The following is a 16,165-nucleotide window of genomic DNA, read 5'->3' as shown; positions in this document are numbered from 1 at the left end:
AAAAAAACAAATTGATAATTTGAAATCATCAAAAATGAAATACCCTGCACTTTGAAAGTCACTGCTAATAGAAGGACAAGACAGCCATCGACTGGGAGAATATGCATGCAAATCACTTACCTAATAAAGGACTTGTGTGGATAATATGTTGCAGAGTTCTTTCCATTCCATAATTACAGGAGAGTTCAATTTAAAATTAGGAAAGATATTTCAACAGACACTGCACCAAAGATGATACATGATAGCAAATAAGCTCATGAAAAATTTTTCAACATCATTATATATTATGGAAATGCAAATTAAAATGAAAATTATATGCCACTAAACCTACATGAGAAGGGACAAAAGTACAATACTGAGAGGAGGTGGCAAAGCTACTCTCACACGGCTGGTGGGAGCATGGAATCGACAAACTAGTTAGGAAAACAGTTGAGCAGTTTCTAAAAGGGTTAAATATATAGCTTCTTAAGACCCAGCTGCTCTGTTTACCCAGGAAAAAGTAAAGTGCATACTCATTCAAAGACTTGTACACAAATACTCAGCAGGTTTATTCATTTATAACATAAAGTTACATATTAAATTTTATTTTAACTACTTAATATATGAAATTCACATATTAAATAAATGCAAAGAAATAAATTTACTTCTAACATAAATAACGGCTTTATGTATAAATAGCCCAAAGTGTAAAAGACCCAAACGCTCATGAACAGGCGGATGGAGAGGCAGACTGCGGCCCGTCCATACTGTGCACCCAGGAATGGCCTGTGGATAACTGTGAAAACAGGGATGGGTGTCAAAATACATATGCTCAATGAAGGAAGCCAGACAAGTAAAGCTGGGAAACCAGAACAAAGATTTGAATTATATAAAATTCTACACAATGGACATTAATTTATACAGACAAAAGCAGATCAGCAATCACCTAGGGATTGGGGAGGGGATGGCGGGATGGAGTGGTTTCAAACTGGTGATGTCAACATAATGACAGATACAGTCATTGCCTTGACGGTGGTGATGGATTCACCAGTGTGTTCATATATTCATGAGAGCTTGCCAAATTACACACTTTAAAATGGCAGTTGATTATTTGAAAATTAAACCTCACTAAAGCTGTCATAAATACATCTCAATCCCTTCTTGGTGAAAGAAAAATTTCTTTCGAATCGGGCTCCAGCTCTCCTCAGAACCACAGCTTCAGTGCCGTAGACCACTGCAAAGGTCCCCTGTATGGTTTGCCACCCAACCACCAACCTAGTCTACTTAATGTCCCTGAGTATTTGCAAACACTGCCGATCTTCCAAGAATCAAGCACATTTCCTAGGAACAGTTATTGCTTTGTCCACCAGCAGAACCCCGGTCTCCATTCAGACCCAGGGCTCCAGTGGCTCCTTCATGTGGCCCCTGTGGAAGGAGCTGCTCGGGTCTCTGCTCCCAGAGCCCTCTGCCTCCTCACTCACTGCAGACTCAGTCTCATTGTCCTGTGGTCAGATTTGCACATCTCTTCCTCCTAGCAGGCCAGGAAGCCCACAGTTAAACAGGTTGTTTATCAATATCACTTACGTGGGGGCAGAGCACGGGCTGTGGCGCATGGATGTTTGTGGACCCACAGTGACCAGGCTGTCAAGCCAGTGTCCCTGACATTATTTCCAACCTGAGACTGAAGTTAGAACAGTGAGCAGCAGGGGGCGCTGTGGGTCTTCCCCAAGGTTGCACCTTGGGTGCCCCCTGCTGGGTAATCCCTCAAATCCTCCAGGGCTGGGACATTGGTGCTTGTGTTTGCTGAGGGGTCTCGGTAGCTGTGTCCTCTCTGCTCACAGGTCTGAGTAAGGTCCCTCAGCTGCTTCCTCCCTGGTCCCTCTGATGGGGCAAACTCTGAACTCACCCATCAGCTCCTCCATCTAAGGAATCAAGCTCAGACTCAGCTGGTTCTCAGGATAAAAGTGGGATCATCATTAGGGGGAATAATTTTGTGTGAGCAGCCCCTTCTCTTTCAGGTCAATGGAGAAGATCAAAGATTTGGGGGCCACCCAGCCCTGATCTGGGGCCCCAGCAGGCTGTGTGCACCATGGCCGGGACTCCTTTCCTCCTCATGCCTCTCTCTCCCTGCACAGGTAGGGACAGTCTGCAGTGTCCAGAGTCAGCTCCTGAGCCTGTGTCAGCCCCCTGTGGCTGAGACCCTCTAGCTGCTTAACCTTAGTCTCTGCCTCATCATCCACGGGTGTCTGTGTCTGCAGGTTCCCTCTCCCGGCCAGTGCTGACTCAGCCACCTTGCCTCTGCATCACCTGGAGCATATGCCAGACTCACCTGCACTGCCAGCAGTGACATCAGTGTTGGTGGATACAGGATATTCTGGACCAGCCAAAGCCAGGGAGCCCCCAGGTATCTCTTGCTCTGCCACACAGACTCAAATGAGCATCAGGGCCCAGGATCCCCAGCCACATCTCTGGATCCAAAGATGACACAACTAACTCTGGTGTTCTGCTTGTCCCCGGGCTGCGACCTGAGGACGAGGTTCACTATTACTGTAACACATGGCCCGGCATCACTAATGCTCACATGTGCTCTAGACCCCCGAGGACGTGAGACACAAACCGCACCCCCCCCACTCTCTTGGCCTGGTGCGCTCGCCCCTCTGGTGGCTCAGGAGATGGCTTCTGCTGTCACATCTTAGACAAGACCTGATTTTCCTAGAACCAGAACAGTTGACAAAGTCATACCCTTTTCTTCATATCATGAAGAATATCATTGCTAATATATTCTTATCCAACTCATGTTTGCATAGACAAAAATTGCTTGTTGAGAGAGAAGATTCTCTCAGTGGAGACATTTGAGGAGGCCAAAAGAGATCGAGTCTGCCCATGCCCAGCGCAGGGTCGAGTGACTGCGATATGCTTCCGGTCTGACTGTTTCAGTTTGGATTTTGTGATAAAATGCCAAGATGCAGAAATTAATTGTATTCTATATAGCAGTAATAAACCTTCAATTTTTAAAAGAAAAACAATAACATACAACATTACTAATATTTAATGAAACGTGGATATATCTGAGAAAAATTGCAAATCTTGTATACTGAAAATTACAAAACCTTTCAAGAGAAATTTAAAAAATAAATGAATGAATAGATATTCCTAGTTTCTGGGTCAAAAAACTGACTGTCACTAAGATAACAGTTCTTCCCGAAATGATCCAAAGACTCGCTGCAAGGTCTTCAGGTAAAATGTAATCACGATGAACCATGAGGGAGAAGATCTCAGCAAAGAAAGAAAAAGCTAAGAGCAGACATAAATGGCACACAGCCCTGGGATGCTCCTTCTCTCCCTCCTGGGGAGCCGATCCATCTGGGAAGGGAGGGGTGGAGCATCGTCTTTGAACTCCAGGAACAGAGAGGTTGTTTTCGATGATCAAGGTGAGGCAAGGAGAGCAGCGTTAGTCCCAGAAGAGTCAGAGGCCAGGTGGGGAACCTGCTCTGAGGGCTGACGGGCAGAGGGTGGGTGCAGCAGGCCAGGGCTGGATGCCACTGGGCCCTGAGCCCATGCTGGCACCCACCATGTGCGCCGGGGGTGATGGGTTTCCTGTTGTCGCCTCACCACAAGGAGCACCTTCTGATCTGTCACCTGTGCATGAGGATTGTGACCCAGTGGCTCTAAAGAAGAAGGTGCTCCCAGGGTCCCTGACATCATTTCCAAGGCTCAGAAGTGGAACCTGCATCCATGAATCCTGGACAGGAAACCCAAAGGCCCTTCTCACAAAATCATGGATTACTGGCGGTAGCTGCCTGGCCTGTCACAGAAAGAGTGTGAATCCGTCCTTCAACAAATGGGGCGCCGACAGCCTGGTCTCGTGGGGTTGTGTACAGTGCACAACCATCCAGGAATATTCCTGGACCTCTGCTTCCCTGTGACCACGACCTCCTGAGGTCTGTGTAGGGCCCAGAGCACAGGCTGCCCTTGTGCCACCGCGTATCACAGATTGTTCTACAGGACAGGATCCTGCAAAGGGCCAGAACGAGCGAAGAGCAGGCAGAGATTTGGATGAAGGGCTGTGTACGACTTATGGTTCTCCTGAGCACAGAATCAGTAGGATGTGTCTGTCTCTCTCTTTATCCATGTATCTATGTATGTATCTGACTATCGTCTATCCATCTACCTATGTGTGTATGTATGTGTGTATCTATCTATGGAAATTTATTTTAAGAAATTGTTTCACATGATTATAGAGACTGGCAAGTCCAAAATGTGCAGAAGGCTGGCAGGCTAGAGACCCAGGGAAGAAAGAGTAGAAGTTACAGTTGGGTTCTGAAGGCAGTCAGCTGGCGGAATTCCCTCTTCCTAGGGGAGGTCAGTCTTCTCTCTATCAAGTCCTTCAACTGATTGGATGAGGCCCACCCACATTATGGATAGTAATCAATTTCAATCAATGTTTACTGATTTAATTATTAATCTCATTGAAAACATGCATTCACAGAAACTCTTAGAGTAATGTACCACCAAATATCTGGGTCCTGACCGAATATCATGGCATACGTAAGCTGACAAGTAACATGAACCTCCACAGGCCCCTCCCTTCCCTCTGGGTGTGGAGGAGGATGAGAGATGTGAGGTAGCTGTGCCTTAGCTTTGGGGCCTTAAGGGGCAGGGTTCAGGTTGTCCTCACCATGCCTTGGGTCCCCCTGTTCCTCACTGACCTTGAACACCACACCTTTAATGGCTCCCTGACACACGTGTAGGCACACTGCCCAGGGCTGCCCTGCTCCCTGCAGCGTGGACCTGTCCTGTGCGCACAGGACTCTGCTTCTCTCCCTGCTGAGCCAGCCTCCTGCGGGAACTGGGATTCCCGGATGGAAAGCCAAGATCTGCTGCCCCAGAAAAAAGCGCTGGATAGAATGGAGTGGTTTTGACACATCAGCCCCTGGGATATCCAGTTAAAGCTCCAGACCCATCGGAACAGCCACACTCTCACAACCTCAGTTCTCTTCTCAGTCTCCACATGGCCCTCGGCCAACAGCTCTGGTTTCCAAGTCGAGGATGAAGCTTAGCATCACTAACCAGCACAACCCAGATGCCAAAGTGCTCTTCCAGTGTGGGAGGGCTGGGGACCGAGAGTCACACTCCTTGGGCAGCAAGAGTCAACCCCCCTTCAGTGCTAACGAGGGGCTGACTTTGTAGCATTATTATTAAATTTGCAGAGTGTCTCCTCACCTGATCAGTGAAGACATGAAACACGAGTTGGGAGCTCCTCGCCTCACAGTCTCCACAGCCAGAGCTTTCTTCTCAGTCAACGCTCAGGTTTTGTGGCTCCCATACTGGGTGACTTCGTTATCTTTGCAATTTCCCCCTCACTTATCATCCTCTCTGGCAATCCCAAACGTCTGCTGTGAATCCTTAAGTGAGTCAGGCTGTGGACAACATGAGCAGGGACCCCAAACCTCCCCTTCTCCATCTTTTATGTGTTTCAGGCTCCTGCTTCCAAGCTGTGCTCACACATCCATCTGTGGTGTCAGGTCAGGTCTCAGGAACAGGATCATCCACAGCAGAGAAAGCAGCACCTTGAGATGATCAGTGTGGCCTGGCGACAACAGCATCCAGGCAGAAGCCCTAGAAACGTGGACCCAGGTGTTCTTTTCTCACAGCATCTGAGACAGACCCACTGGCTTCAGGTCTGGCAGGAAATCTTCCTGAGGGTCTCTTAGATCCTGTCCTAGGACGGGGTTGGCCACTGGGACCAGACATGAGATGATCTTGACACAGTGTCCAGATCTGTGAGGAATCACGATGCAGCCCCTCCCCCTCCCCCTGTGAGCCCGTCACTCTCTGGTCACTTCCTCATCTGAGTCTACATCCGGGTGACTCTGCCGTTCATCTGCTGCCATCCCTGAATGTCTGGAGACTTTGTGGGAGCTGCGGCTCTGAGGATGGCTGCGCCATTCCTGACAGCCTGTTCTCACCCTCATCACTGCTGCACAGACAGAAGCTTTCTTTTCAGGGCACAAATTCTCTCTAGATAATTGACGGAAGAGTCAACAGAAGGGTGATGCCAATGTGTCCAGCCGAGTTAAGAACCTGCCAGTATCTGACCACAAGGAACCCATGTAATCCAATCCCAGATCTTTGTCAGAAACCCAAAATATGCCTCTATTTTCCTGTTTTACCCAATCCCAGGATGGTGGCCCTCTTCCTGTCCTCTTGAGGCCAGGAGCAGTCACTTCCATCCTGATCCCCTGGGCCTGACCCTCAGCTCTGTGCATCTTGCTCCCTGGGGGCTCCCTGCCCTCAGACCCCAGGCTCCCTTGTGAGGACTGACCTTCCTGCATGAACAGGAACCCAGGGACAAGGCTGCTCCGAGAGTCACAGGACCCACTTGGGCGGAGGGAAAGAGGGTACCTTGACGCCTGTGTGTCCACATCCTTGGGACGGTTTGTGTCCCTGACCTCAGGACTGTGTCAAGACTGCAAACGTGTGTTTCTCTAGCCAGATCAGGAGAAATCGGTGAGAGTTTATCAAGGCAAAGAAGAGACCACTATTCATCATTTATCACTCAATGAAGGCACAGGCCTTAGGTCTGTCAGTTCCCTGGAAGATTCTGGAAATGGAAAAGAAGACTCCACAGCTGGTGTTGGAAATCGAACACAGAATTAGTGGATGTAAAGGTTTACCATAAGCCAAGAGAGACAGAAGTGGGACTCAATCGTGAGAGTGAAATGAGTGGATTTGTTTCAAAACCATCCTTTTTTGGCTCCTTTCTCATTGCAAAGGTTTAAGTAGAAAAACACAGATGACGTTTTCAATAAACGCTTAAGAAGATGACAATTAAATTCATCTCCATGCCTGCCTTTGTAAAAATAAATGTAGAAATAAAGCAATAAGGACTACTTCCTCAATGGCTTAAGGATGGTGTATCTTTAAACCAGAGAAAAGCATTATCCCAGAACAGAGAAGACTAGAATTGTTCCATTTCGGTCTTGGACCGCACGTGATGACTGCCGACACAGCTCTTCTGAAAGGTTTACCCTGAGATTTGTGTCAAGTCAAGAATAGAAAAAAAGAGAAAACATTTAAATATGAAGAATTAGATTTTAATTATGAAAGCTGTAAGTATGTACCTAGAAGTCTAGAGATTGTACTGAAAATTAATTAGGATGAATGAAAAAATTATCTGAGTCACAATGAATAAACATAGTATCTCATGTTAAAAGTATGTAATCTAAAATGTAGTTCAAAATGTATATGATTCTGTTTCCAGTATAAAAAATTAAAAATTTGACCATATCTGTAGAAAAACAATTACAAATTTCAGCACGTAATAAAATAAAAAATTGAACAAATGGTGGAATGTTTCCTTACATGAAAACAGAGTAAAAATGTCAGCAGTGAGTAGACAGGTTACATGGGCACCTTTATTATTTATGTTGTGACTTATTCATACGTGTTTCCCCTTGAGAAAGTGTGGGTTAGCATAAGCAGAGGTCACGGTGCACGTGACATGCCACCACTGCAGAGCCTGACATGGACCAGGCACAGTGACCCCGTGTGCTGCCCACTAACTGGCATTTGCTGCTAACCCATCCCTCCCTCTGATATCTGAGGGGCCGCACTGGAGCAGCACCCACTGTGGGGACAATGACGTCCTTCCTTCAGCACTTCCTTGCTTATGTTGTTCTGGAGCCTCTGCCCATAGGGAGCGAGGACTGAGGCTCAGCTTGACAGGAAGGAGAGGCTGGAGAGAAAACAGAGTGAAAGAGAGACAGACCAAATTTCTTGGGTCCCAAACTGTGAGTGCACAGGGTCAGATCTGTGGTGCCTTTGTGTTTTTATTCCCTGCACTGGGGATGGGTTATGACACCCCACCTCAGCCCAGCAGTGGAATCAGTATGGGGACAGTGGAGACAGATGTGGATGGTCCTCAGTGAGAAGGCCACAGCAGTGAATTCTGAGCTGAATGTGACCAAGAGGCTGCAGCCTGAGCAAGGCCTGGGTGTGGCCCCTTCCTGTGGGGAGTGAGAGGCAGAAGCTGAGCCAGGGGTGGAGGCAGGGCATCTCTGTCTGAAGGGCTCCTAACCCCTCATGTCAGGCCGAGAGGAATAAGAGCTGGGGCAGCAGGAGGCGCTGTGGGCCAGTCGCTGGAGGTTCCATGGGGTGATGGCAGCTAGGAAAACAGCCACCACCTGAGTCTGTGACCCATGTCCAGTGACCTCCATGCCAGGGTCCCAGAGCCTCAGGGCCTCCACCCAGCCCACTTCTCCCTCGGTCAGACGCCGCATGTTTTTTGGAGGGAAGGAAGGGGATTTAGGAAGAGGTTTGGAGGCTGGTTCTCAGGGACTGGGTGAGATGTGAGTGAGCTGTACCTCCTGAATGATGGTCTATGGACACACGTGGGGGGTTGAGGTCCTGAGCTCATCCTTGTGATGGAAATACAGACAAAAGCCTTCCTGCCTTGTTCAGTGGTGACAGGAAGGTTGTAGTTGTCAAGTGCGTCATCTCAATGGACTTCCCTCCTTCTCTGAGATTTATCTGAGTTGTCCAATGTCCATGATCTCACATGTCCCTAGGCTGATATCCCACATGGGTCAAAAATGTCCCTGCAGTCCCAGGCATCACACCCACACAATAAACTCTCCTGAATGAGAGAGATTGCCCTCCCTGATCCATGGAACAGGAATCTCAGACTTCATGAGGACGGGACCGGAAGAGATACCTCACACTGTCTCCCCTGACTCCATCATGGTGAGCAGGGAGGGGATTGTCTGATTGGTTTGGAAAATGAAAGGCCTGTCCCTGGAGCTGGAGCTGGGGCAAATCACAGGCTCACCACATGACTGGGAGATTTGGGGTCGGAGAGGAGAGGAAAGGACAGAAGGTTTCCCTCAGTGGTCCCAGCATGTGCATCATCTGCTCTCCACCCTCGTCATTAGTTCATGTTGGGTCAACTACTGTGCACACTAGGAGCTGGGCAGGGAACACAGGCCAGGGGCACCTGTCTCATAAGACTCTGCTTCTGGTGTCCTGGTCTTTCTAATGTTCTGCAAAGGGTCAGTCTCAGGTGAAATGACACCAACTCCAATCAGGGAGGCCCCAGGCTGAAATTCAATACTCTCTGGAGAGGGAGAAAGGGGCAAAACTCCCTCATGAGGATGTCCTCTTCCCAGAGGGAGTGAGAAGAGCAATTACATCTCAAGAACCCACACTAGTGGCCATTGCCTGCCATCACCGGGCTCCTCCCCTGCAAGTGCCTCCTCTCTCAGGTGAGGACCTGTCCTAGAGGCCCAGCTCATGGATGTCTAGACACACACTCCAGTCCAGAGCCCTTCTGTCACGTTCCCCCAAACAAGTGATTCCTCAGGTCACTGAGGGCTGATTTCTGAGATTCTCCCCCTCACAGGGCCCAGGTCTCAGGGGCTCTGTCCCAGTTACGTTCCTCTTCTGTGTCCTGGAGCTTGGATCAGAGTTAGCCTGACTCAGAAAAGTGAACGGTTCACTCATACAAGTAGAGATAGAGCCATGTGAAATATTGTATTCAACTCATACATTAGTGAGGAGACCAGTGAATGGTAAGGATTGGTCCAAGAGAAGAGTGTAGCAAAAATCAAAGTACTTCCATTCCACCAGGAATAGGACCTCTGAAGCAAAGATTTGGAGTGTTGGAGACACGCTGCTTAATCTCTAACAAGGAAGACATCACATAAGAGGAAAAGAGTCTGTGTCTTTCAATTACTGCCACCACTGCTTGTCCTTGGTTTCAATCCATTGTCTGTTTTTCTCTAATCGAGCAGACATTCCTGGATGCTGGGGCAGGCTGCCCTGGGGACAGAGTCCACCAGGGGTGTGTGAGTCTTCCAGGGCTGCCATAACATAACACCACAGATGGGGTGGATTAACCACAGATGTGTTTTCTCACATTTCTGCAGGCTGGAAGTCCAAGATCAAGGTGACAGCAGTTTGGTTTCTCCTTGGCTTGTGCGTGGCTGCCTTCTCACTGTGTCCTCACAGTGACCTTTCTCTGTGTGCTCATCCCTGGTTTCTCTTCTTCTTCTTATAAACACACCAGTCCCACTTGTTTGGGCACCACCCTCATGACCTCATTTACCTTAATTACCTCCTTCAATGCCTTATCTCCAGGGACAGTCACATCAGGGTTAGGGTCTCAACCTAGGATTTTGAGGGACACAGTTCAGTCCATATCAGGGAGTCAGGGCAGGATCAGGGAAACAAAGTCCAGCTCTGTTTGACTCAGGCTAGTTGACTCTCCATATTATGTGCATCCACACCATTTACTGAACACCTAATTTGGGTCAAACTTGGGTGTAGGGGCTCAGGATAGTAGGTGGACAAGATAGGAAGGGTTCACATGCTCAGAGTGGTGACACTGTCTAGGGGAAGAGAGAGTACAAACAAGCAAAATATACTGTACAGGAAAGCTGTTTTGGGAGAGTAAGGAGGGGTGAGCTTGGTGGGGTGGAGATGGGAGCATTAGAGGGGTTGTCAGGGGATCAACAGTATGTGATTTGTTTATGAGGCCCAGGTGCTGCATAGAAAATGAAGGAGGAGGAGGATTGGATGTAGGTAGGGACTAGGTAGGAACTGTGGACGACACAAATGTCAGACTGTGAGTCTGGCTAACCGGTGGAGCAGGTGGGATAGAGGAATAAGTTCGGATTCCCCATGTCTTGGAGGAAGGAAGTATTGAAGGATGGTGTTGGGAAAAAGAGGAACTGAGGCTGGGCTCTTGGGAAAAGTGCGGGTGTGGGGTGATTCAATCAATTGAGACAACATGATGGCTCCATCTAGTTGAGACAGGATTATTTGAAGCTCACATTTTCAGGAGATATGATCAGCTCTGACAAATGTGTCTACTCATTAGGAAGGCCAGGCCTGCGCATCTCTAGTTTACTCTCCTCTTACATTTGATGAAAACTTCACCTGTGCCTGTTCAATTTCAGCATCTTGTTAGAGGAACAGAACACGAAGGATGAACTCAGCCCCCTCCTTCTCAATGCTGCCCCCATATTAGAAACTTTCCACTTTTTAAAAGCCAGAAAATGACCCTTTCTACCAGATTAATTAATCTGAACTTCAGGAGCGGGATTCTGTAATGGGGTCATGTTAAAATGCTTCCAGAGGTTTATTTTATGCAAAAAAGATTGATAATGCCTACTTGGCTTCTCTTCTTATTTTCTTGAGGAAGAAAATTGGCCAACAAGACAGCAGGAGGCTGAAGAGGCTGAAACTTGGCTCCAGATGGGACCTCAGGCCTCATATGAGGGGGCCTGCTCTCCCACTGGGCAGGGTCCAGGATGATGGTCCACACATCCTGATCCCAGTCATCCCCTGTGGGGGCTGAAAGGCTGTGCCTGGAAGCAGGCGTTAGGATGGCGTCATTTCCCAGGCAAGCAGAGTCTAGTAGGAGAAATCAAGAGGACTCTCCTAGAAACCAAAGTGTGATGGATGCATTTCAAGAAAGACAACCCCTCAGTGCAGTGAGAAGGAGGATCTAGGCAATGCTTTACCCCAAAATCAAGAGAAGATAGTGGATGGATGGGTGTGGCTCCCCCCTGGGCACTGGACAGTTTCCTTTTTGGGCAGGGTTGGCCCTGGGTCACAGCTGATAAGGGCTGTGCTGAGACAGAAGTCTGCTTCAGGGTCCACAGCTGGTATTAGTCTGAAGGCCTGCTTCCTGGGGCTTAAATGGGCCTGTCCCCAGCCCATTTCCTGCCCACAGACCACTCTGCACAGGGCTGGAGCCAGGGCACAGGGCTGCCTCAAGATTCCCATTCAGACTGAGGGCAGCAGGCCTGCCTCCAGGGGCACTGATGAGCATTTGTCTTGTGCAGTTCCTGGATGGGCAGGACTGCTCCTGGACTGTGGCTAAGAGGGGCTGGAACTGGATCACGGGCTGCTTCAGGGCTCACAGCCAGGGACACGGTTGTCAGGCCTGCTAACTGAGGCACAGACGGGAGTGACTCCTGCTGGGTCCATTGACAAATGGTGCAGGTGACAAGAAGAAGACAAAAAAAGATGTGCCATGTTCACAGGGGTATGGCACTGATCTGGGCCTGTGGTCAGGACCCCCTGAGCATGGGCCTGCCTTCTCAAACACCACTCCTCAGCCTTGGGTTCTGCCAGGATTTCACAGTCTCCTACCTGGATCCAGAAGCTCCCACAAAGGCACTTTTCTCCATTGATGGCCACCAAATCATGGTTGCTGAGTGAGGACACGAGTGGGGGACCGCCTATTCCATCATCTTGCTGATGTCACTCGCCTGTTAAGTGATATTTAAAAATTTTAGGTAATGTATTTTGTTCTCGTATGGTTAGTCATTTTTGTGTTCAACCTAGGAAGAATTTGTCTATTGCCAGGACATGAAGATGTTACTGTATTTTTTCTAGAACTCTTATGATTTTAACTTTTATATTGATGACTATGATTCAAATCAGATTGAGTTTTTCATATGGGACGAGTCAGTGGTCAGTGGTCACTATTTCCAGACCACAGGCTTGTGATCCATTAAAGAAAAGCCAGTGACTATTTCAACAGAAAAGAATTTGATAAAATTTCAGAACTTGTTTGTGATTTTGAAACAATCTCTCAGGAAACTGGAATCAAAGGGAAGTCCCATTCCCTGATGGAAGACAGGAAAATAAATAAATCATCAAAAATAATTATTCTAAGTCACTTTATGTTAGAATTTCTCTATTTAAAACAGAGATAAAACAAACGTCACACATCAGAAGAAGCGATCTGTTAGAATTGCTATGAGAGCAGCATCCTTGGTCCTGCAGAGGACGTTCTAGATTATGAGCTGCCCCACACGCAGGGACGTCCTTGTCTGTCACAGTTTTTAAATTAAATGATCATGAGGAATAGTCCTCCAGGCTCTCTAATGGGTCACATTTTTACAGATCGTCATATTAAAGTTGTTCTGGAATTCAAATGCTATAAAATCTCTTCTTACAACCCTTTATCCTAGATGTCTGACTCAGTCCAAGGATAATACTCCACCAACCAAATTGGAAATATGAAATGTTTAAATAAAAAGTAATAACACAATATACATCCACTTCTTTAGGGAATGTAAACAGGGTAAACTAATCAGAAAAACAAAATGATGATAAGAATCATAACTGCATTCTTTGTTCAGTATTTCTATGCTTAAATTTTATCTAAGAGAATATGCACAATGGGATCAGATGTAAGTGTGGAAATTTCCTAGTAAATTATTATAATAAAAACAGGTATTTGCTCATCTCAGCATGGTCAGTATCTCCAGCAGGTGATGTGTGAGCCTGGTCCTGATGGAAGGGGACAGCGGTGGGAAAGGAGGACCAGAAGTACCAAAAGGAGAAGGTGACACTGGGTTTCAGGGTTAAGCATCCTCTTAGCAAAGGGGCCCTACTTGTGCTTTTGTATAGGCTCCAGGGGAGAGGTGAGCCAAGAGGTCGGAAATAAAGATGGTCACATATACAGAGACTTTGAATGTGACACTCAACAGCTTTACATAATCTTGACAGTGAGAGAAATTGCGTGAAACGTTTAAGCAGGGAGGTGCCTTTATCAGATACATGCACTTGAAATATCGCTCTAAATACAGAGTGAAGAATGGAATACAGTGGGCAAACTGTGGGATGAGGCCACACTGAGGGACTCTGCAAGGCTGGGGGAGCAGGGCTGGGCTCCTGCACGTGGCACCTGGAATGGGGCAGAGCCATGTGCAGCTGAGGGGAGGCTGGGGACAGAGCACAGAGAATCTCAGTGTCCACGTCCTGAGGGAGATGAGGGGCTCTCAGCCAGCAGGAGCAGGCTCCAGATGCCCAGAGGAATTATGCGAGTCTATGCACTGCCTCTTTCTCCTGCTGGGATCTAACTTCCATGTGAATAGTTTTCCCCTCTTATGTCACTGCTGTATCTACAGAGCCCAGAAAACTGTGGCACAAAGGACAAACTCAGCCAGTGTTTGCTGAAAGAGTATTTAAATTCTCCTGAATTTCAAACCTTGTTGAAGAGCAGATCTGAGGCAAAGATAATGATTTCTGCTTTCTGGACAGCTTGAGCCTGGAGTTCTGAGTCGAATTAAGAGTAGAGGTTAAGTAATAATGGTGATCTCATTGTCTATAGGACAGAAGAGAAACTCCCCCTTGACCCTGGGGACAGTGACCAGGGAGATTGACTGGGTTCCACGGCTTCACGCAGAGAAAGAGAAGGATGCGCTGGGCCTACAGGGACTGAGGAAAAAACCATGGGGAGCAGGCGGAAGGGGGAACAAACTGTGAGCACAGGAGACAAGCTCCACGAGCAAATAAACTGCAGAGTGTGGGTGAACTTGATAGAAGTCAAATAACATTCCACTTAAGAACATGTATGATAGACATTTTTTTTTTAAGGATTGGCACCTGGGCTAACAACTGTTGCCAATCTTTTTTTTTTTCTGCCTTATTTCCCAAACCCCCCTGAACACAGTTGTATATCTTAGTTGCAGGTCCTTCTAGTTGTGGGATGTGAGACGTCGCCTCAACGTGGCCCGACTAGCTGTGTGCGCCCAGGATCCGAACACTGGGCCGCCGCAGCGGAGCACGCGAACTTAACCACTCGGCCATGAAGCCGGCCCCTAATGATAGACATTTGTTAACAAGATGTTAAATATAGAGCTCATGATCCAGCACAAGATCAATGAAATTTTAATACTCAATTTTTTAACCCAAAATCCTATGAAGGACCCTAGTGGGAAAACCTGTGAAGAGAGGATGATGGGGTTGGTAAGCTGTGTGTCCATAGAAGAGATGATTCTGAACAGGGAGAGATGGATGACAGAAGCCAACAAATGAGGGTCTAAGACTTTCTCTGCCAGGTTGGACTTTACTCTAATACAAGATGGCGTGATGGGAGCTGCACAGCTCAAATATTAGGATTCATTGTGCTTCTTTGATTTCTCACTAGTACAGGCAATAGATTACCTAAAAATTGGAGTTTAAAACACAGATAAGGTTATGTGAGATTATTTGGAATTCATTGCTTTATGCACAAGTGATGGAACACTGAACATGGATGCGCTCCCTAAACCACATTAAAATGAAGGGATATGATGTTTGCAACATCTTGTCTCATGGTTAAAACACTTTAAATTCCAATTTCTGTACATTTTTCCACCTTCCATGTGCACTGCCTTATGAGAGAGTGATACAAGAGTCATTGCCTCCAATGTATGTGAATGCCATTAACAGATGATCAGACCATGGATGTGTGAATAGAGACAGTGACCTGGTGAGCTGCAGAAACCAGCTGTGCTCTCAGGGCTTTGGCCCTGGTGAGGGGTGTGTCCTGTGACCAGGAGGGGGCAGTGTAGGACAGCCCTTTGGTCCCTACAAAGCTGCTCAGCAAGGACCATTCACTCAAAGGAGCCTGGGCCTGGGGGCTGGACCCTGTGCTTACTGAAGGAGGCTGAGCAGCTCTGTCCTCTCTGGCCTGGCAGAGTCCCCTGAGCAGGGACCTTTGTGTTGTCTCGGTAGGTGCTTCCTCCCAGGGCTCTCCCAAGGGGTGAGGCCAACCTCCATCCTCCTCAGTGTGTGGTGTGAGCTGAGCTCCAGCACCAGGGCTCAGGGAGGGGCTGGGCAGTCACTGGATGGAAACCCATTTTCATGGGCCGCGCCTACTATGGCACAGGGTGGAGACCATGGGGATGTGTGCACCATGGCCTGGTCTCCCCTCCTCCTTGCGCTCCTCTCTCACTGCACAGTTGGGGACAGGCTTTGGGGACAGAGGGAAGCCCCCAACATCACTTCTCCCTTGCTTAGACTTCTAAGAAATTTCCCATGATTCTTGCCCAGCAACCAAGCCTGTCTGTGTCTGCAGGTTCCCTCTCCCAGCCTGTGCTGACTCAGCTGCCCTCCCTCTGCATCTCCTGGAAAAACAGCCAGACTCTACTGGACCCTGACCTCTCGCTTCAGGGTTGACGATTACTGGATATGCTGGTACCAGAAGAAATCATGGAGACCGGGCAGAGAAAGGATCCTGTGGTGATGGAAATAAATGTCCTGTATCTTGACTGTATCAATGCTACTATCTTAATTATGGTATTGTACTATAGTTTAGAGAGATAGTACCATTCGGGGAACCAGGTAAAAGGTTGATGTAATTTCTCTGGGTTGTTTCTTACAACTTCCTGTGAATCTACAA

The 16,165-nt window shown here is 47.8% G+C and overlaps 1 long non-coding RNA gene across 1 annotated transcript; it reads right to left on the bottom strand.

The window, feature by feature from the left end:
- Nucleotides 1-529: 529 nt before the first annotated feature.
- LOC138921113 (uncharacterized) lies at nt 530-16,057 on the bottom strand. Its single transcript, XR_011433398.1, has 4 exons — nt 15,925-16,057; nt 12,139-12,257; nt 2,309-2,504; nt 530-775 (listed from the first exon to the last, which is right to left on the bottom strand). It is a non-coding gene; the product is annotated as an uncharacterized lncRNA (long non-coding RNA).
- Nucleotides 16,058-16,165: the final 108 nt, after the last annotated feature.

Source organism: Equus caballus, chromosome 27 (genome assembly GCF_041296265.1).
Source record: "Equus caballus isolate H_3958 breed thoroughbred chromosome 27, TB-T2T, whole genome shotgun sequence".
NCBI lineage: Eukaryota > Metazoa > Chordata > Mammalia > Perissodactyla > Equidae > Equus > Equus caballus.
The sequence above is the reverse complement of the archived record's forward strand: the minus strand, read 5'-3'. Positions and strand labels throughout refer to the sequence as shown.